The sequence below is a fragment of the Solanum lycopersicum genome, chromosome 4 (genome assembly GCF_036512215.1).
Source record: "Solanum lycopersicum chromosome 4, SLM_r2.1".
Classification (NCBI taxonomy): Eukaryota; Viridiplantae; Streptophyta; class Magnoliopsida; order Solanales; family Solanaceae; genus Solanum; species Solanum lycopersicum.
Genome location: NC_090803.1, coordinates 53,042,632 through 53,059,228, shown reverse-complemented (window position 1 = coordinate 53,059,228; position 16,597 = coordinate 53,042,632). Strand labels below are relative to the sequence as shown.

At 29.2% G+C, this 16,597-nt stretch overlaps 1 long non-coding RNA gene and 1 other non-coding gene across 2 annotated transcripts; both read right to left on the bottom strand.

The window, feature by feature from the left end:
* Positions 1 to 119: 119 nt before the first annotated feature.
* Positions 120 to 191, bottom strand: TRNAW-CCA (transfer RNA tryptophan (anticodon CCA)). The gene has a single exon. It is a non-coding gene; the product is annotated as a tRNA-Trp (tRNA).
* Positions 192 to 1,287: 1,096 nt separating this feature from the next.
* LOC109120138 (uncharacterized) lies at positions 1,288 to 1,879 on the bottom strand. Its single transcript, XR_002027643.3, has 2 exons — positions 1,701 to 1,879; positions 1,288 to 1,571 (listed from the first exon to the last, which is right to left on the bottom strand). It is a non-coding gene; the product is annotated as an uncharacterized lncRNA (long non-coding RNA).
* Positions 1,880 to 16,597: the final 14,718 nt, after the last annotated feature.

Below are 16,597 nucleotides of genomic sequence, written 5' to 3'. Positions count from 1 at the left end.
TGTTATTATGAATTTAACCAAAAAAAAAAAAAAAAAGCTGGATCCAGTAATTCGTTTCTTATTCGAGTTGATTGTTACAATGAATTCAACAAAAAATGGATCCAGTAATTCGGGAGTTTTGAACCCGACGTGAATCGAACACGCAACCTTCTGATCTGGAGTCAGACGCGCTACCATTGCGCCACGGATCCTGGATGTAACTATGTAGAGATCACCGGTGTCCTACTCGAGACAAAGTACTTGTCGTCCCCAAACCAAAAGGGATGAGGGAAAAAGGCTCGAGAAAGCGTCCTTGGAAGGGGGAATATCTGAAAAAGTGTTAGCGGGGAGCCCATCCCTCTCGTTCTTACAGAAGACATAAGGGGGAATACACGACGGTGAACTAAACGCAATATATATAACTACTAATCTATTTTGCACCATCCTGATATGGTTGTCACAAATTATATTACTTCCTTTTCCCAATTTGTGTTATAATTTTCGTTTTTCGAAAATTCGACCGTTTAACTTTGATCGAAAATTTACTCATAAAATCTATATATTTATAAATCACGTAAAAAGTGCTATAAATCATCACAATAACTGATACAAAATGCTTAAAGGATTTATGAGAAAAATTTATATGAATAATCCGTTTAATTTACAGTCAAAGATAGACTTGTTTGAAATACGAAATGTAAAAAATATTAAATAAAAAGAAACGAAAAGTAACAAAAACCAATATAATTTATTCAAATACTATATTTATTAAAATAATATAATACGATACAAATAATACAATACTATATTATACTATATAGTTATAACATAGTATAATGAACAAAGTGTAGAGAAAAAATCTTCTGCAGTCTAGTGGTTGACCTACATATAACCTGCTAAATCATCACAATATTATCAAAGAATAGAATCATACATACTTAGACCAAGTCTTAAATGACACATTTGTCTTTTTAATCACTCAACTGCCACCGTACTAGTGACACTAACGCATCTTTATTTTTTAAATTGTCCTAAAACACACAAATTTTTATTTTGAATTTTTTATTACAAAACAAATCTCTTCTAGCTCAATTATGAAAGTTAGGATCGATCGAAAAATTCATTTTATGTGTGAATCATATTTTATCTCATTTCGACATAATAACTTATAATTAAATTACACAAAATATTAATCTACGCTAGATAGATTCTATACGACGAACTGCCTTCTTTTAAGGTACAACATTGAAAAAACAAGAGGAGAAAGGGAGGTGATAGAAAATCCATTAAAACGTAATCAATTTAATATTTAACTCCAAATAAAATTAGTGGATAGATAAGAACATTAGATAAGAACATCCTTTTTACACTAGAAATATTCAACAGAAACGTCTCAGATCTATTATTGTTGGCTAAAATAACAAAGAGTATATATATATTCAGAGACTTAAAAAGAAAAAACTAAATAATTAGTAAGAAGAATAATTTGTTTGAGCACCTCCTCCAGATTGGACTGGTGGCCTTGGAGGGCTTCTTCCTCTACTTGAGTTACTCACACTTATAGACCTTGTTGTCATGTACTCAATATTTTCCTGCATCAATAATTTAATATTACAACGAGGAACACTGTTCAACTAAACTCAATATTTTAAGTTTAATCTTAATTATTGAAAATTTAAATCTTAAATTCGCCTCATCGATCGAGATTAAGTAATAAGTACCATAGATGAGATATCTTCTTCTTGGTGAGAGTATGTGGAGGCAACAAAGTTGGAGATGTGGTTATTGCCATATCCAAAAAAGTTTAGTGTGGATTTAATCAATTTCTCAAAAATATTGCAAGGATTTTCTCCCATTTTTTCTTCTTTTTTAATGATGGTAACTTCTTCTTTCAAAACACAATGTCTGTATATGGTATTGGATGAGGTTATTATTTTTGTTTTGGGGGTGGGTGTATATTTTTATGTTTTAACATATGTAGTGTTACGAAAATTGGGAACATTTGTTAGGTTTATGAAACGTGTCTCCGACTCATGACATACTACAATACACACTAAATTCCACGGGCCGCTGACGTTACACTTTTAGCCGCTTTATTTTTAACGGACGTTACACTTTTAAAAACGCTCTTTATTTGATAAATTAAACTTAAATATATCCTAATTTTATAGTATAAATGAAGTATATCCTAAACAGATTTAAAGGTACTTTTCACATTTCTCTTGTTTTTTTATTAAGAGTATCATGCTTCTACAAGAATTTAAGATCACTTGATGATGATATAACATGTAAAAGATTACGAATATATTATTTAAATTGAATTAATTAAATAAAAAATTATTTTTAAAACTATCAATAGTTTAGAAATGAACCAACAATGAAAAAATTCACAAAACTCAATGAGTAAGGAATAGAGAAAATAATTTCAGTTAATATTAAATAGAGAAAATACAATTAATTAATATAAAAGTTAATATTATTGGCGTACGAAGCACGGGCTACCGTAACTAGTCATCTCATGTGAAGATACGCCAAGAAACAACTCGATTATTTAAGAAACAACTGGATTATTTAAATTAGATTTGTTAATATGGGCTAGCCTATTTTATTGGAATTAACTCATATAATTTTTGATATTTTAAGGATTAGATTGGACTAGTCTATTTTTTGTATGGGTCAGAAAACGATTGGTCCAACTCACAAATACGTGGGCTACAGGCTTGCCGGGCCAGTTTACTTTTTTTAAAAATTATTATTTTTAATAATTATTAAATTAAATTATAAATTATAATAAAAAATTATTATCGTAAATATCGACAAAACAATATTGCATGATTTAATGTCACTACTCGTTAGTCAAATCTACAAATATATTATCTTTATAATATTAATTAAAAAAAATTCAAATAAAAATATAAATATCTAAATAGAAATATTAACCTAATTGTTTTGAGTGGATTCTCTTTTATTTTAAACTAATATACGCATTTGTTCTTATTACTTGTTCAATTTTGACCTGGTACAACTATTATGAAGATAATAATTGAAATACTAAGTTTATCATTTGATTAAGATTAATTGATAAAAAAAATCATCATTAATTTACTCATTAAAAGTTTTTATCCTTTTCAAAAATATTTAGTTATGCAGGAATTGAAAGTGCTGAAATTAGTAATAAATACTTCTAAAAATCGGTAAATCACGAACAAGAAGAAGATGAAATGGGAACGTATAAGTTAAAAGTTATATTACCGAAGGTTAGTAATCAGAGGAATTGAGGATAATAAAATGATTGAAAAATTTTAAAATCTGTTCGTTCTTTATTATTATTATTATTATTATTAATAATAATAATAATAATAATAATAATAATAATAATAATAATAATAGGGAAGTGGATGCACCTGCTTTTTTTTAAATGCAAGAAAAAGGCATGTGTGAATATATATTACTCCAATACTCCTATTAGGGGTCGCTTGCCGTTTAAGTTAAATAATAATGTCACTCAATTTATTAAAGTATTTTGTTGGTAAGTACTTTAAAATTAATAATTTGTATCCAGATAAATTATTACTTTGTTAATTTAGGCAATATAATAATTTTAAAATATAATAAGTAAATGATAAGAATATCTTTATAAACCTTATTTATAATCATTACTTTTACATTTACGATGCGCATTTTTATAAAAAATTTAAAATTTTATGTAAGACATATTATTTCAATTACAACAAATTAAATACACAATAAAAATGAATTTCAACATAACTTGTCCCATCATAATTAATCTCATCTATATATCCTCCCATTTAGTATTATATTAGATTAGATACATTTACATGATTTTGAAATATTTTAAGTGGTTAGATATTGTAATTTATAGTAATTCAAATAACATATGTTACTGTGTCAATTTATGTAACACTTAAAAATTTGAGAGTCAATCGAAGTTTTAATGTACTTTTAAAAATATTTTAAACAAGTGAATTCAGCCGCGCTTCGCGCGGTCATAATAACTCGTTAAATTCACTAACTAACTTTTTAGAATAGTTGAGTACTTAAAATATTTTATATATTTTCCATAGTGACATCTTAACGATTAAATCAGATTTCATGTTTTAATGAAATATATTATTAGTATTTAAGTTTTATATCTTTTATAATCTTAAGTAAGAGTCTTTATCTTCTAATAATATTTTTTATATCGCTAAACTTATGCTCCTTATTTTTGTAAGTAAAAGAAAATTTGATTCAAGAAGTTATATACATGTTTATCTATACATAATTTTTCCTTTCATTTATATGGAAGCATTGATGAAAAACATTTCAATATAAATACAACAACCTATTTAAATTAGTTATTTAAACTTGAAAATAAAAAAATTAAAAACGTAGAAACATAAGAAAGAAAAAGGTTTGAACTGTGAAAACCCAATTGATCATTTGACCTTCATTTTTATGATTCTATCATTTTAAATTTTCACGACTTAAAATTAAAAAAAGTAGAAAAACAATGAATAATAACTTTTATTAAAAAATAATCAATATATATCGTATGATAAAAATAATTTAAAAAACTAAACAATCTATATTTTTTCATTCCTCTACAAATTTATATATGTCATGTCCATCCAATCATAAGTAGCTAAAAGGATGTATTTAATCATTATTTTTATTTATTTATTTTGAATTTCAACTATGGAAAACTCAATTTGATTATGAAAGTTTAAAATTTAACTCATAATTTTTAAAATTTTGAGAAATAATAAAAAAGATTTTCAATCCAAATCATTGGCAAAAAGTCAAAGTAATTTGCATTACACAATCCCAATTTTCATAAATTATTTTTCATTTTTTAAAATAACAATTATTTTTTTAAAATTGTACAATAAAAGTGGACAATTGCCTATAAAGTTTTCTGATTTATGGTCATAATTATTGTGTCTTAAAGAAATTTATATAAAAAAGTGTAGTGAAACAAACTCTCTTTGGTGTCTTGTTCTCGTTTTACTTTCCTTTTCTCTAGCAACTACAAGGATAAAGAATTAACAATTCATAATATAAATAACATTCAATCTCTTTTTCTGTATGAATTTTTTAGCAACATTTTTTTTGTTTATTGGCTTCTAAAACAATTTCTTGAACTTGAATTTAAATTTGTTCCTACAAAAAATATAATATTATACTTACAGTTCACATTTTATAGATGATTATGTCTTTTAATATGCTATTTTTACAAAAATGTATATAAAAAAAATAATTTCACTTCTTTTGGTATGTGTGAATTTTAAGCAACCTCGTTGTGTTATTGATTTTCAAATGTGTCTCTTAGGTTGAGACTCTAAGTAACACTTCTTCCAACAAAGTATAAAATTATAGTTTATAGTTCACATTTTAACATATTACTTTTGAAAAATGTATATAGAAAAGAAAATAGATAATCTCACTTCTTTTGATATGTGTGAATTTTTTAACAACCTTTTTAGGTTGAGACTCCATATAAGACTTTCTCCTGCAAATTATAAAATCATAATTCAGGGCTCACATTTCATAAAAACTCATATTTTTTAATAGATTCCTTTTGAAAATTGAATAAATAAAAGAAGATAGATATTTTTACCATCAATTCATATAAAAGAAAATAAATTTGAGCCTCCAAGCAACACTCCTCAAAAATATAATATCATAATTCAAGGTTAACAATTCATAAACACTCATGTCTTTTGATAAATTTTTTCTGAAAAATGCATAAATAGAAAAAGATAAATATTCTTATCATCAATTTATATAACAGAAAATAGATAATCTCACCTTTAAAATAAATAGTAAAATATCACCAGCACCCAACATTGCATGAGCTTCTCAATCATTTGCAATGTTTCTTATATTTATATGTGCAAATATGATATAACTACAATACATAATAACTCATATGGTAAATGCCATTAAAAATAATGACTTTTCACATTTTTGTATTTATTAAATTACAACGAAACTTACCTTTTAAATTTCATAACTACTGCATTGATTATTTCTACATTTCTTTATAGAAATATAAGTAATATAAAAAAAGTGAAAAAAATTAGGGGAAGAGATTAATAATAATGGTAGAGAATATCCTAAATATGGATAGATTAAATATGATATTCATACATGTAAATTATAATAATAACTAAATTAATAGATGAAATTTAGGGACAGAAGTGAATATTTGCAACACATAAAATGAGTTTTACGTATCGTTGTCCAGTTGGGTATATTGTAACGTACATATACAAAATAATAAAGGAATTAATGCAAGAATTTAAACGAAAATGATTAATAGAGGGAATTTATTTAATTTATTTAATATATTAAGATGAAAATAAGATAAAATAAAAAAATCAGGCATGAATATTACTTACTAAGTGTAACGACCTGTTTAGTCGTTTTGAGCAACAAATTTTATTTCTGGAAAAACAGGCTGAGACGACGGAACCCACGACGAATCGTCATGGGCACGACGGACCGTCGAGGGTGTCTCGTTCCAAAACACTTAGAAATTCTGAAATTTGGGTGCTGAAATCGACTCTCTGAACTCTGTGACGGACCTGCAGGACGGACCGTCACAGGCACGACGAACCGTCGTGATCCACCGTTTCAAAACACTTCAACTCTTGAGAATTTGGTACAGGGAACGATTCTCTGAACGTTGTGATGGAAGTGCAGGACGGACCGTCGTAGGTACGACGGGCCGTCACAGACTCCTTAAGGAAATCGAGTCTCTGACGAACCTGCATGACGGACAGTCGCAGGCGCGACGGGCCGTCACAGGTGCGACGGGCCGTCACAGGTTGCGTAATCCCAGTCGGAGTCGGATTTCTGGTTAAGTTTTAAAGGGGCGTTTTGGACTATTCCTGCTATAATTATATATTTCGTGGGTTTATATTAATAACTCAATTTCTTGGGGGTTAAAAGAGGTAACCTTAAGTTAATTAGTGGGTTATTATTGCCATCTTTCATTCTTAATTATATACTAATTAGGGTAAAAGAAAGAGGGTTTGAATAAGAAAAAGAAAAGAACAGAAAGAGAGAGAAGGAGAATCGATAGAGAGAGACGAACGAAGAGGAAAAACACAAGGCTTTGGGAAATTCTTGCTTGATCACTAGTCTTCGGTGGAGGTAGGTTATGGTTTCTCTTATGATATTCGTAGTAAACTCTTAATAGCGAATGATATGTATTGATAATATTGTAAACCCTGCTATGTGCTTAATTGTATGCTTGCATGAATGTAATTATATAATTGTGATTATATAAGCATGATGAAGTTATTGAATCCCAAATCTTGAAAAACCCTAATCTCTTTGTTAATGATGAGGCCTTGGTATAAAAGAAGGCGTGATGAACTAAAATAATGAGATTGATGATGCCTTGGTAAGAAAGAAGGCTTGATGAATTGATAGAAGGAGATTAGGGGATCGGGTGCCACGTTCCGGTACCAGGATAGTATATGAGGATCGGAGTGTCACGTTTCGACACCAGGATAGAATATGGATCGGGTGCCACGTTCCGGTACTAGGATAGTATATGAGGATCGGAGTGTCACGTTCCGACACCAGGATAGAATATGGATCGGGTGCCACGTTTCGGTACCAGGATAGTATATGAGGATCGGAGTGTCACGTTCCGACACCAGGATAGAATATGGATCGGGTGCCACGTTCCGGTACCAGGATAGTATATGAGGATCGGAGTGTCACGTTCCGACACCAGGATAGAATATGGATCGGGTGCCACGTTCCGGTACCAGGATAGTATATGAGGATCGGAGTGTCACGTTCCGACACCAGGATAGCATATGAGGAGCGAAGTGTCACGTACCGACACGAGAGGAATAAAGATAATGAATCTTGAAAGATGTTAATATACTCAATCTAATGAACCTAAATCCCAAATGAGTATGATGAGGAGGCGTGAGTCCTCATTGATGTGCTTGGTGTTATGACCAAGGGTTATGGTAATTGTAAATGCTACATGTGGAGTATCATAGTTGATTTTATGATAGTACTTGGTATATATTGATTTCTATTTTGAGTTGGCCGATGATATCTACTCAGTACCCGTGTTTTGTACTGACCCCTACTTTTATGTTTTCTTCTTGTTTAATTGTGGAGTGCAGCAAACGTGCCGTCATCTTCGACGCAACAGTAACTCTAGCCAGTCTTCATTACTCCGGATATCAGGGTGAGCTAATGCTTCTAGCTTGGACTGGATCTTCCTCTTCATGTCTTGATGCCTTGAAGTTCCAGTATGGACTAGCTTTTATGTATTTTTAGCTTCTTAGAAACTCTTAGATTTAGTAATTTGAAGTAGATGTTCTTGTGATGATGACTTCCAGTTTTTGGGAAATAATAGTTATTGAATTGGTTTTTATTAATGAGTTTAAGTCTTCCGCATTATTTTATGTTGATAGTACATTGAAATGTTAAGGTTTAGATTTGGTTGGTTCGCTCACACAGGAGGGTAAGTGTGGGTGCCAGTCGCGGCCCGATTTGGATCGTGACACTAAGATAATAAAATATGGACAACACTGACAATGCTAAAATAAAATAATTAAAAAAAAGGAAAAAAAGAAAGAAAAAGACTTCTTGCAAAAAGAGTTTGAAATAAAAAGAAGAATAATTGAAAGGAAATTATGAATGAAAAAGGACAAAATGTTATGTAGTGTTAGATATTTTCTTTAGTATTTATAGTTAGTATAATAATTAGTAACATATGAATATGAAAAGATAAATAATAATTAGTAACATATGAATATGAAAAGATAAATAACAGCCATTAGAGTAATTATAATTCAATGACTTTAATTGTGATCAATAATATTTAAGAGACTCTTTTTATATTTTAAAATTTAAAAAATGATTTAAAAAATATATTAAAAAAAAAAATGAATATTTTTCTAGCCCTTAGAGGCATAGTATTTATAGTTAGTATAATAATTAGTAACATATGAATATGAAAAGATAAATAATATCCATTGGAGTAATTATAATTCAATGACTTTAATTGTGATTAACAATATTTAAGAGACTCTTTTTATATTTTAAAATTTAAAAAATGATTTAAAAAATATATTAAAAAAAAGATGAATATTTTTCTAGCCCTTAGAGGCATGCCACATCAGCGGTTTTGAATTCAGATTTATATATATATATATATATGTTGATTTTAATATTTTATTTTATTTTTTAATTAATTTTTATTGGTCCATGGGCTGCCCCTACCAATATTTTCAGGGTAAATCACATAAATATGCTATATTATAAAAATATTTACCATCTATGTCAAAATAATTTTTCTAACTAAAATGTAACATTTTTTTAGAATTGAGAAAATTGTACTATTTTATCTACCTTTTCCTTTTTCTCTTCCTCTTCTTTTTTTATTTTTCTTCTTCGTCGTTTCTTTTTGTGTATTATTTCTCTTCCTCTTTTTTTTTTATTCTTCTTCTTCTGGTTCTTTTTTTTAATTCTCTTTAAAATAACTATTTTAGATCAATTTTCACCTATATTTCACTAATTTTATTCAATAACACGATGAGAAGAGGAATAGAAAAATCAAATATTTTTGTAATATCATGTTCTCAAATAGAAATTTCAACTCTTTAAAATTATAGAAACATAGAAACACATCTAACATAATCGAGTTAATTCCCTAAATGGTTACCCAAGTTAAGATAATTGCCTTAAAATATCACTTATGTTTCATTTAAGACAAAAATATCACTCAACTATCACTATTTTCCTCCAAATATATTTGACACTTCAAAATCATCACTCTCTTAGTTGGCATGACATGTCATTAATTTTTTTTTTTAATAATAGACTAATTTAATTCATTGAACCCATTTAACTAAAATAATGATCATATTATTTTTTTAATTTCTTTATTAATTTATTAAGAATAAATTTTCATACTTAAAATCTTTTATCATAATAAAACTTTTTATTTTATTATGTTATGAAGAATAAATTTTTAAAATGTACTATAATTTTATCAATTTTAAATACTTATAAACACTTACATTCGATTGATGTACAAATCACTCATGAACGCTAATTTACATCAATTAATCATAAGTTGTATAATAAATGAATAATATTTAAGCTCAATTAATTATTTAAAAAATAATTATTTGGGTGCTTTGAAATTCATATATACTTACAATATCGTTTTTTAAAAGAAAATAGTATGTGAATAATTTTATATTTTTTATCCATTAGAAATACTAAGAGTGTGTTTGGTATGAAGGAAAATATTTTCTGAAAAACGTTTTTCAATTTTCTCATGTTTGGTTGGGGCAAAAGTTTTGGAAAATATTTTCCAAATCAACTCATTTTCTTCAAAATTAAGGAAAATGACTTTCCTTCAAAAATTAAGGAAAACAATTTCCAAAGCTCTACTCTAATTTCAAATTACATTTTTTTCGGAAAAAATATTTTCAATTCCAAAATTTTATTTTTTCACCCGATCCCTAACCATCCCCCTCCCCCTACCCCACCTCCCCCCCCCCCCAAAAAAAAAAAATTTTGCTTTTTAAAAAAAATTTCAACTTCAATTTTTTATTTTTGAACTCCTAACTCCCTCCCTCCCCCGGCCAGCCTCCCTCCCCACCCCTACCAGCCCCCCCTCCCTCCGACCTCCCAAATAATTAATTTTGCTTTTTAAAAATATCATCAACTTCAAATTTTTATTTTTTCACTCCTACCCCCTCCTCCTGCCCCCCCCCCTCCACCCCCAAAAAAATTATTTTAGAAAAATATTTTCAATTTCATAAATTATTTTCTACTCTAGTAAAAATAAAAATGTTCCTCAAAAACATTTTTCATTCATAAACCAAACACTAAAAATCATTTTCGAAAAATAATTTTCTAGTCACTAACCAAACATGAGAAAATAAGTCCAAAAATCTACTTGTTTTCCAAGAAAACATTTTCTAAGAAAACATTTTCCTTCATACCAAACACATCCTAAATACCTCAAAAGTCTCCTTAAATTTTAGTTGATATTCACAGTCATTCAATTATCATTTTAAAAAAACAAAGACCTATTCAATTCATCAAATTTATGTCTCTAAAAAATAAATATATAAATTACACGAGAACTTATGAAAATTATAAGAAAAAAAATTTAAAAAGTCTAGTAACTTTATATATCGTCACCAAAAAAAATTTAATGAAAAAATCTTTGTGTGCACTTATTACTAGATAATTTAAAAATTCCTAACTAAATTATTTGGTAAGAAAGAGAAAATTATTATTTATCTTTTTTTTATTTTTATTCTTTTATTATAGTATATTATAACTTTTCATAGAATTAAACATCAATAAATAAACTAATAATTAATTGAATTTCCATATATAATTCAATAATATACATATTATATGAGATTCATATACTGATAAATAAAGATTAAAATTTTATTTTCTATAAATATTATTCACTTACTATTTTCTTTTTAAAACGATATTGTAAGTATATATAGATATCAAAACATCCAAATAATTATTTTTTTATAATTAATCGACCTTTAATATTATTGATTTATCATACAATTTATGATTAATTAAAGTAAATCAGAGTTCAAGAGTGATTTGTAAATCAATATTTTTTTGAATGTGTGTGTATATAAGTATTCAAAATTGATGAGATTATAGTATGTTTTAAAAACATATGTTGCATAACATAAAAAATAAAAAGTTTAATTATGATAAAAGATTTTAAATATGAAAAGTTATTCTCAATAAACTAATAAAAAATTAGAAATGATATGATCATCATTTTAGTTAAATGAGTTTAATGAATAAATTAGTCTATTATTAAAAAAATATTTTAATGACATGTCATGCCAACTAGGAGAGAGTGATGTTTTTGAAGTGTCAAGTATATTTGAAGAAAAATTGTCACGACCCAAATCGGGCCGCGACTGGCACCCACACTTACCCTCCTGTGTGAGCGAACCAACCAATCTAAACCTTAACATTTCAATATAATATCAACAGAAAATAATGCGGAAGACTTAAACTCATTAATAAAATCAATAACTATTATTATCCCCAAAATCTGGAAGTCATCATCACAAGAACATCTATGATCAAAGTACTAAACTAAGAGTATTCTAAAAAGCTAAAACAAGTAAAAGCTAGTCCATGCCGGAACTTCAAGGCATCAAGACATGAAGAGGAAGATCCAGTCCAAGCTAGAAGCATTAGCTCACCCTGATATCCGGAATAATGAAGACGGGCTAGAGTTGCGGTTGAGTTGAAGACGATGGCACGTTTGCTGCACTCCCCAAATAACAAAGAAGAAAACATAAAAGTAGGGGGTCAGTACAAACACAAGTACTGAGTAGGTATCATCGGCCAACTCAAAATAGAAAACAGTATCTACCGGATAATATCATAAAATCAACTAATATCCTTAGCATGCAACATTTACAATTACCATAACCCTTGGTTACAACACCAAGCTCATCAATGAGGACTCACGCCTCCTCATCATACTCATTTGGGAATTAGGTTCATTAGATTGAATATATTAACATCTTTCAAGATTCATTATCTTTATTCCTCTCGTGTCGGTATGTGACACTCCGCTCCTCAATATACTATCCTGGTGTCGAAACGTGATACTCCGATCCTCATTCTATCCTGGTACCAGAACGTGGCACCCGATTCATATACTATCCTGGTGTCGGAACGTGACACTCCGATCCTCATTCTATCCTGGTACCGGAACGTGGCACCCGATCCATATACTATCTTGGTGTCGGAACGTGACACTCCAATCCTCATTCTATCCTGGTACCGGAACGTGGCACCCGATCCATATTCTATCCTGGTGTCGGAACGTGACACTCCGATCCTCATATACTATCCTGGTACCGGAACGTGGCACCCGATCCATATTCTATCCTGGTGTCGAAACGTGACACTCCGATCCTCATATACTATCCTGGTACCGGAACGTGGCACCCGATCCCCTAATCTCCTTCTATCAATTCATCAAGCCTTCTTTCTTACCAAGGCATCATCAATCTCATTATTTTAGTTCATCACGCCTTCTTTTATACCAAGGCCTCATCATTAACAAAGAGATTAGGGTTTTTCAAGATTTGGGATTCAATAACTTCATCATGCTTATATAATCACAATTATATAATTACATTCATGCAAGCATACAAGTAAGTACATGAAGGGTTTACAATATTATCAATACATATCATTCGCTATTAAGAGTTTACTACGAATATCGTAAGAGAAACCATAACCTACCTCCACCGAAGACTAGTGATCAAGCAAGAATTTCCCAAAGCCTTGTGTTTTTCCTCTTCGTTCGTCTCTCTCTATCGATTCTCCTTCTCTCTCTTTCTGTTCTTTTCTTTTTCTTATTCAAACCCTCTTTCTTTTAACCTAATTAGTATATAATTAAGAATGAAAGATGGCAATAATAACCCACAATTTAACTCAAGGTTACCTCTTTTATCCCTCAAGAAATTGAGTTATTAATATAAACCCACGAAATATATAATTATAGCAGGAATAGTCCAAAACGCCCCTTTAAAACTTAACCAGAAATCCGACTCCGACTGGGATTATGCAACATGTGACGGCCCGTCGCGCCTGCGACGATCCGTCATGCAGGTTCGTCAGAGACTCGATTTCCTAAAGGAGTCTGTGACGGCCCGTCGTACCTACGACGGTCCGTCCTGCACTTCCGTCACGACGTTCAGAGAATCGTTCCCTGTACCAAATTCTCAAGAGTTGAAGTGTTTTGAAACGGTGGATCACGACGGTTCGTTGTGCCTGTGACGGTCCGCCCTACAGTTCCGTCACAGAGTTCAGAGAGTCGATTTCAGCACCCAAATTTCAGAATTTCTAAGTGTTTTGGGACGAGACACCCTCGACGGTCCGTCGTGTCCATGACGGTCCGTCGTGGGTTCCGTCGTCTCAGCCTGTTGGTCCTAAATGAAACATAAATGATATTTCAAGGCAATTCCCTTAACTTGGGTGACCATTTAGGGAATCGACTCAAAACAATTATATGTATTAGATATGTTTCATAATTGTATTAAAATCATGAAAGATACATTTATAATACATATTACAAACTTTCACTCATTTTTAGTGATATCAATCAAAACAATTTAAGTAACACACTTGTAATACATTTATAACACCGGCACAAACATCATTCATGCACTTTAGATACAAACCAAAATAATTTATAATACACATATAATACATATTTTGTTCTTGAATAATACAGGTTTAATTCAATATATAGATTGTTGTCTTGTCTTTCGTTAGTTACGTTTTTCATTTATTGTTAATTCTCTTCTAAATCAACTTTAATATTATGTGAACACTTTTAACACAAATTTAATTCATGTTGTAGTTTATTTTTTATTGTTATTGTACTTGTTTAATTCATTATTGATATAAGTTTAATTCACTCTACAGATCATTGTCTGGTGTTTCACTAGTTACATTTTTTATTCATACTTCATTCTCTTTTCTAATTCAGCTTTAGTATTTGTGTAATGCACTTTTAATACAAGCTAATTCATTTTGTAGTTTATAAGTTTGATTTGTTATGATTGAATTAGTTGTTTAATTTATTATTGACACAAGTTTTATTCAGTTTACAAATCACATAATGCTCTTTTGTTTGCTACATTCTGCATTCATGTTTAATTCACTTTTAATTCAATTTATTATGTGTGTAATACATTTTTAATTCAAGTTTAATTCGTTTGGAAGTTCACTATGTCTCTTCATTTGTTACAATTAGATTACTTGCGCTTAATAAATTATTGATACAACTTTTATTCAATCTACGAATCATTAAATGCTCTTTCAGTTGGATACTATTTAATTCATTACTGACACATGTTTAGTTCACTTTATAGATCATTGTCCAATCTTTCATTAGTTACGTTTTTTTATTAATGCTTAATTCTCTCTTCTAGCTCAACTTTAATATTTGTGTGATGCACTTTTAAATACAAGGTTAATTTATTTTACAATTTATTGATTGGTTTGTTATGATTGAATTACTAGTTTAATTTATTATTGATACAAATTTTATTCAGTTTATAGATAAAAGAAATCTTTCATTTACTATATCTCACATTCATATTTAATTTTCTTCTAATTCAATTTTAATATGTGTGTAATACATTTTAAATTTAAATTTAATTCATTTTAGTTTATATTCATTATATCTCTTCATTTGTTATGATTAAATTGCTTGTATAGTTAATTATTGATACAAGTTTTATTCAGTAGAATCATTGACTATTCTACGAAAGAAAGTTAAAAGAGAAAGAGAAAGAAAAAGAAAGGGAAAAAGAGTAACAGTACGAGAGGGAGAAATAACACGAAAAAAGAAAGAAAGGGACAAAAAGTGAGATAGAGAAAGAGCAAGAAATTAATAAAAGAAGCGAGAGAGTAAAAGAAGAAAGAGGCGAGAGAAAAAGAGAATTTCAATAAAATACATAGTATTGTTACATATTGCTATAAATGGTAATAATCAAAGAGTATTTCTAAAATAAGTAATTATTTTTTAAAGGGCAAAGGCTCAAATATGCTATTAAACTTTCAGAAAAGACTATTTATGTCATCAGTTAAAAGTGTAACTCATTTATGCCATTACCGTTAAAGAAAAGGATCATTCATGCCATTCCTTTTTAATGGTGGTTTTGCAAAACCATTTTTAACACGTGGTCAATTGTAATTCGGCCACATCATCAATTTTTTTAATTTAAAAAATAAAAAAATAATTTAATTTTTATTCAAATTTTAAAATTTTTTATTTAAAAATTGATGACATGGCAATTATAATTCAGCCATGTCATCAATTTATTTAATAAAAAAATCAAAAAAAATTAATTCAATTTTTTATTTAAAAAATTGATCACGTGGTCAAATTATAATTAGCCACGTGTCAAAAATGATTTTGCAAAACCACCGTTAAAAATAATGGCATGAATGAGCCAAACTTTTAACTGATGACATAAATGAGCCTTTTCTGAAAGTTCGATAGCATATTTGAGCCTTTTCCCGCCTTTTTTTAAAGGAATCCTTTCAAGTAATTAATCATTACTGAAGCCCCACAAATCAGCAGGCTTATTCAGACCGAGCTAAAACATTTTTTTCTTAAATAAACTCCAAAAATCTTAGCTCACCGGATGACAACTCTAATTTCAATGGTGAAATACTCTTATATCAATTATTATATAAAAAATCTATAATTATTCAAGAAAGAAATTGATATCGAGGGAAAATCTACTAAATTTATCGAACAATTTAAAAGTTAAATCCAAATAGTAACATTGGTTTAGAAACTTCAAAATAATAGAATGTATTTTACCACAGTATATGTAACGACATGTTTAGTCGTTTTGAGCAGTAGAGTTTATTCTGGTAATAACTGTCTGGGTCGACGGATCTCACGACGGACCGTCGAGGGGGTCTCGTTCCAAAACACTTAGATGCTGGAAATTTGGGTACTGAGAACAACTCTCTGAACTTCGCGACGACATGGCAGGACGGACCATCGTAGGCACAACGGACC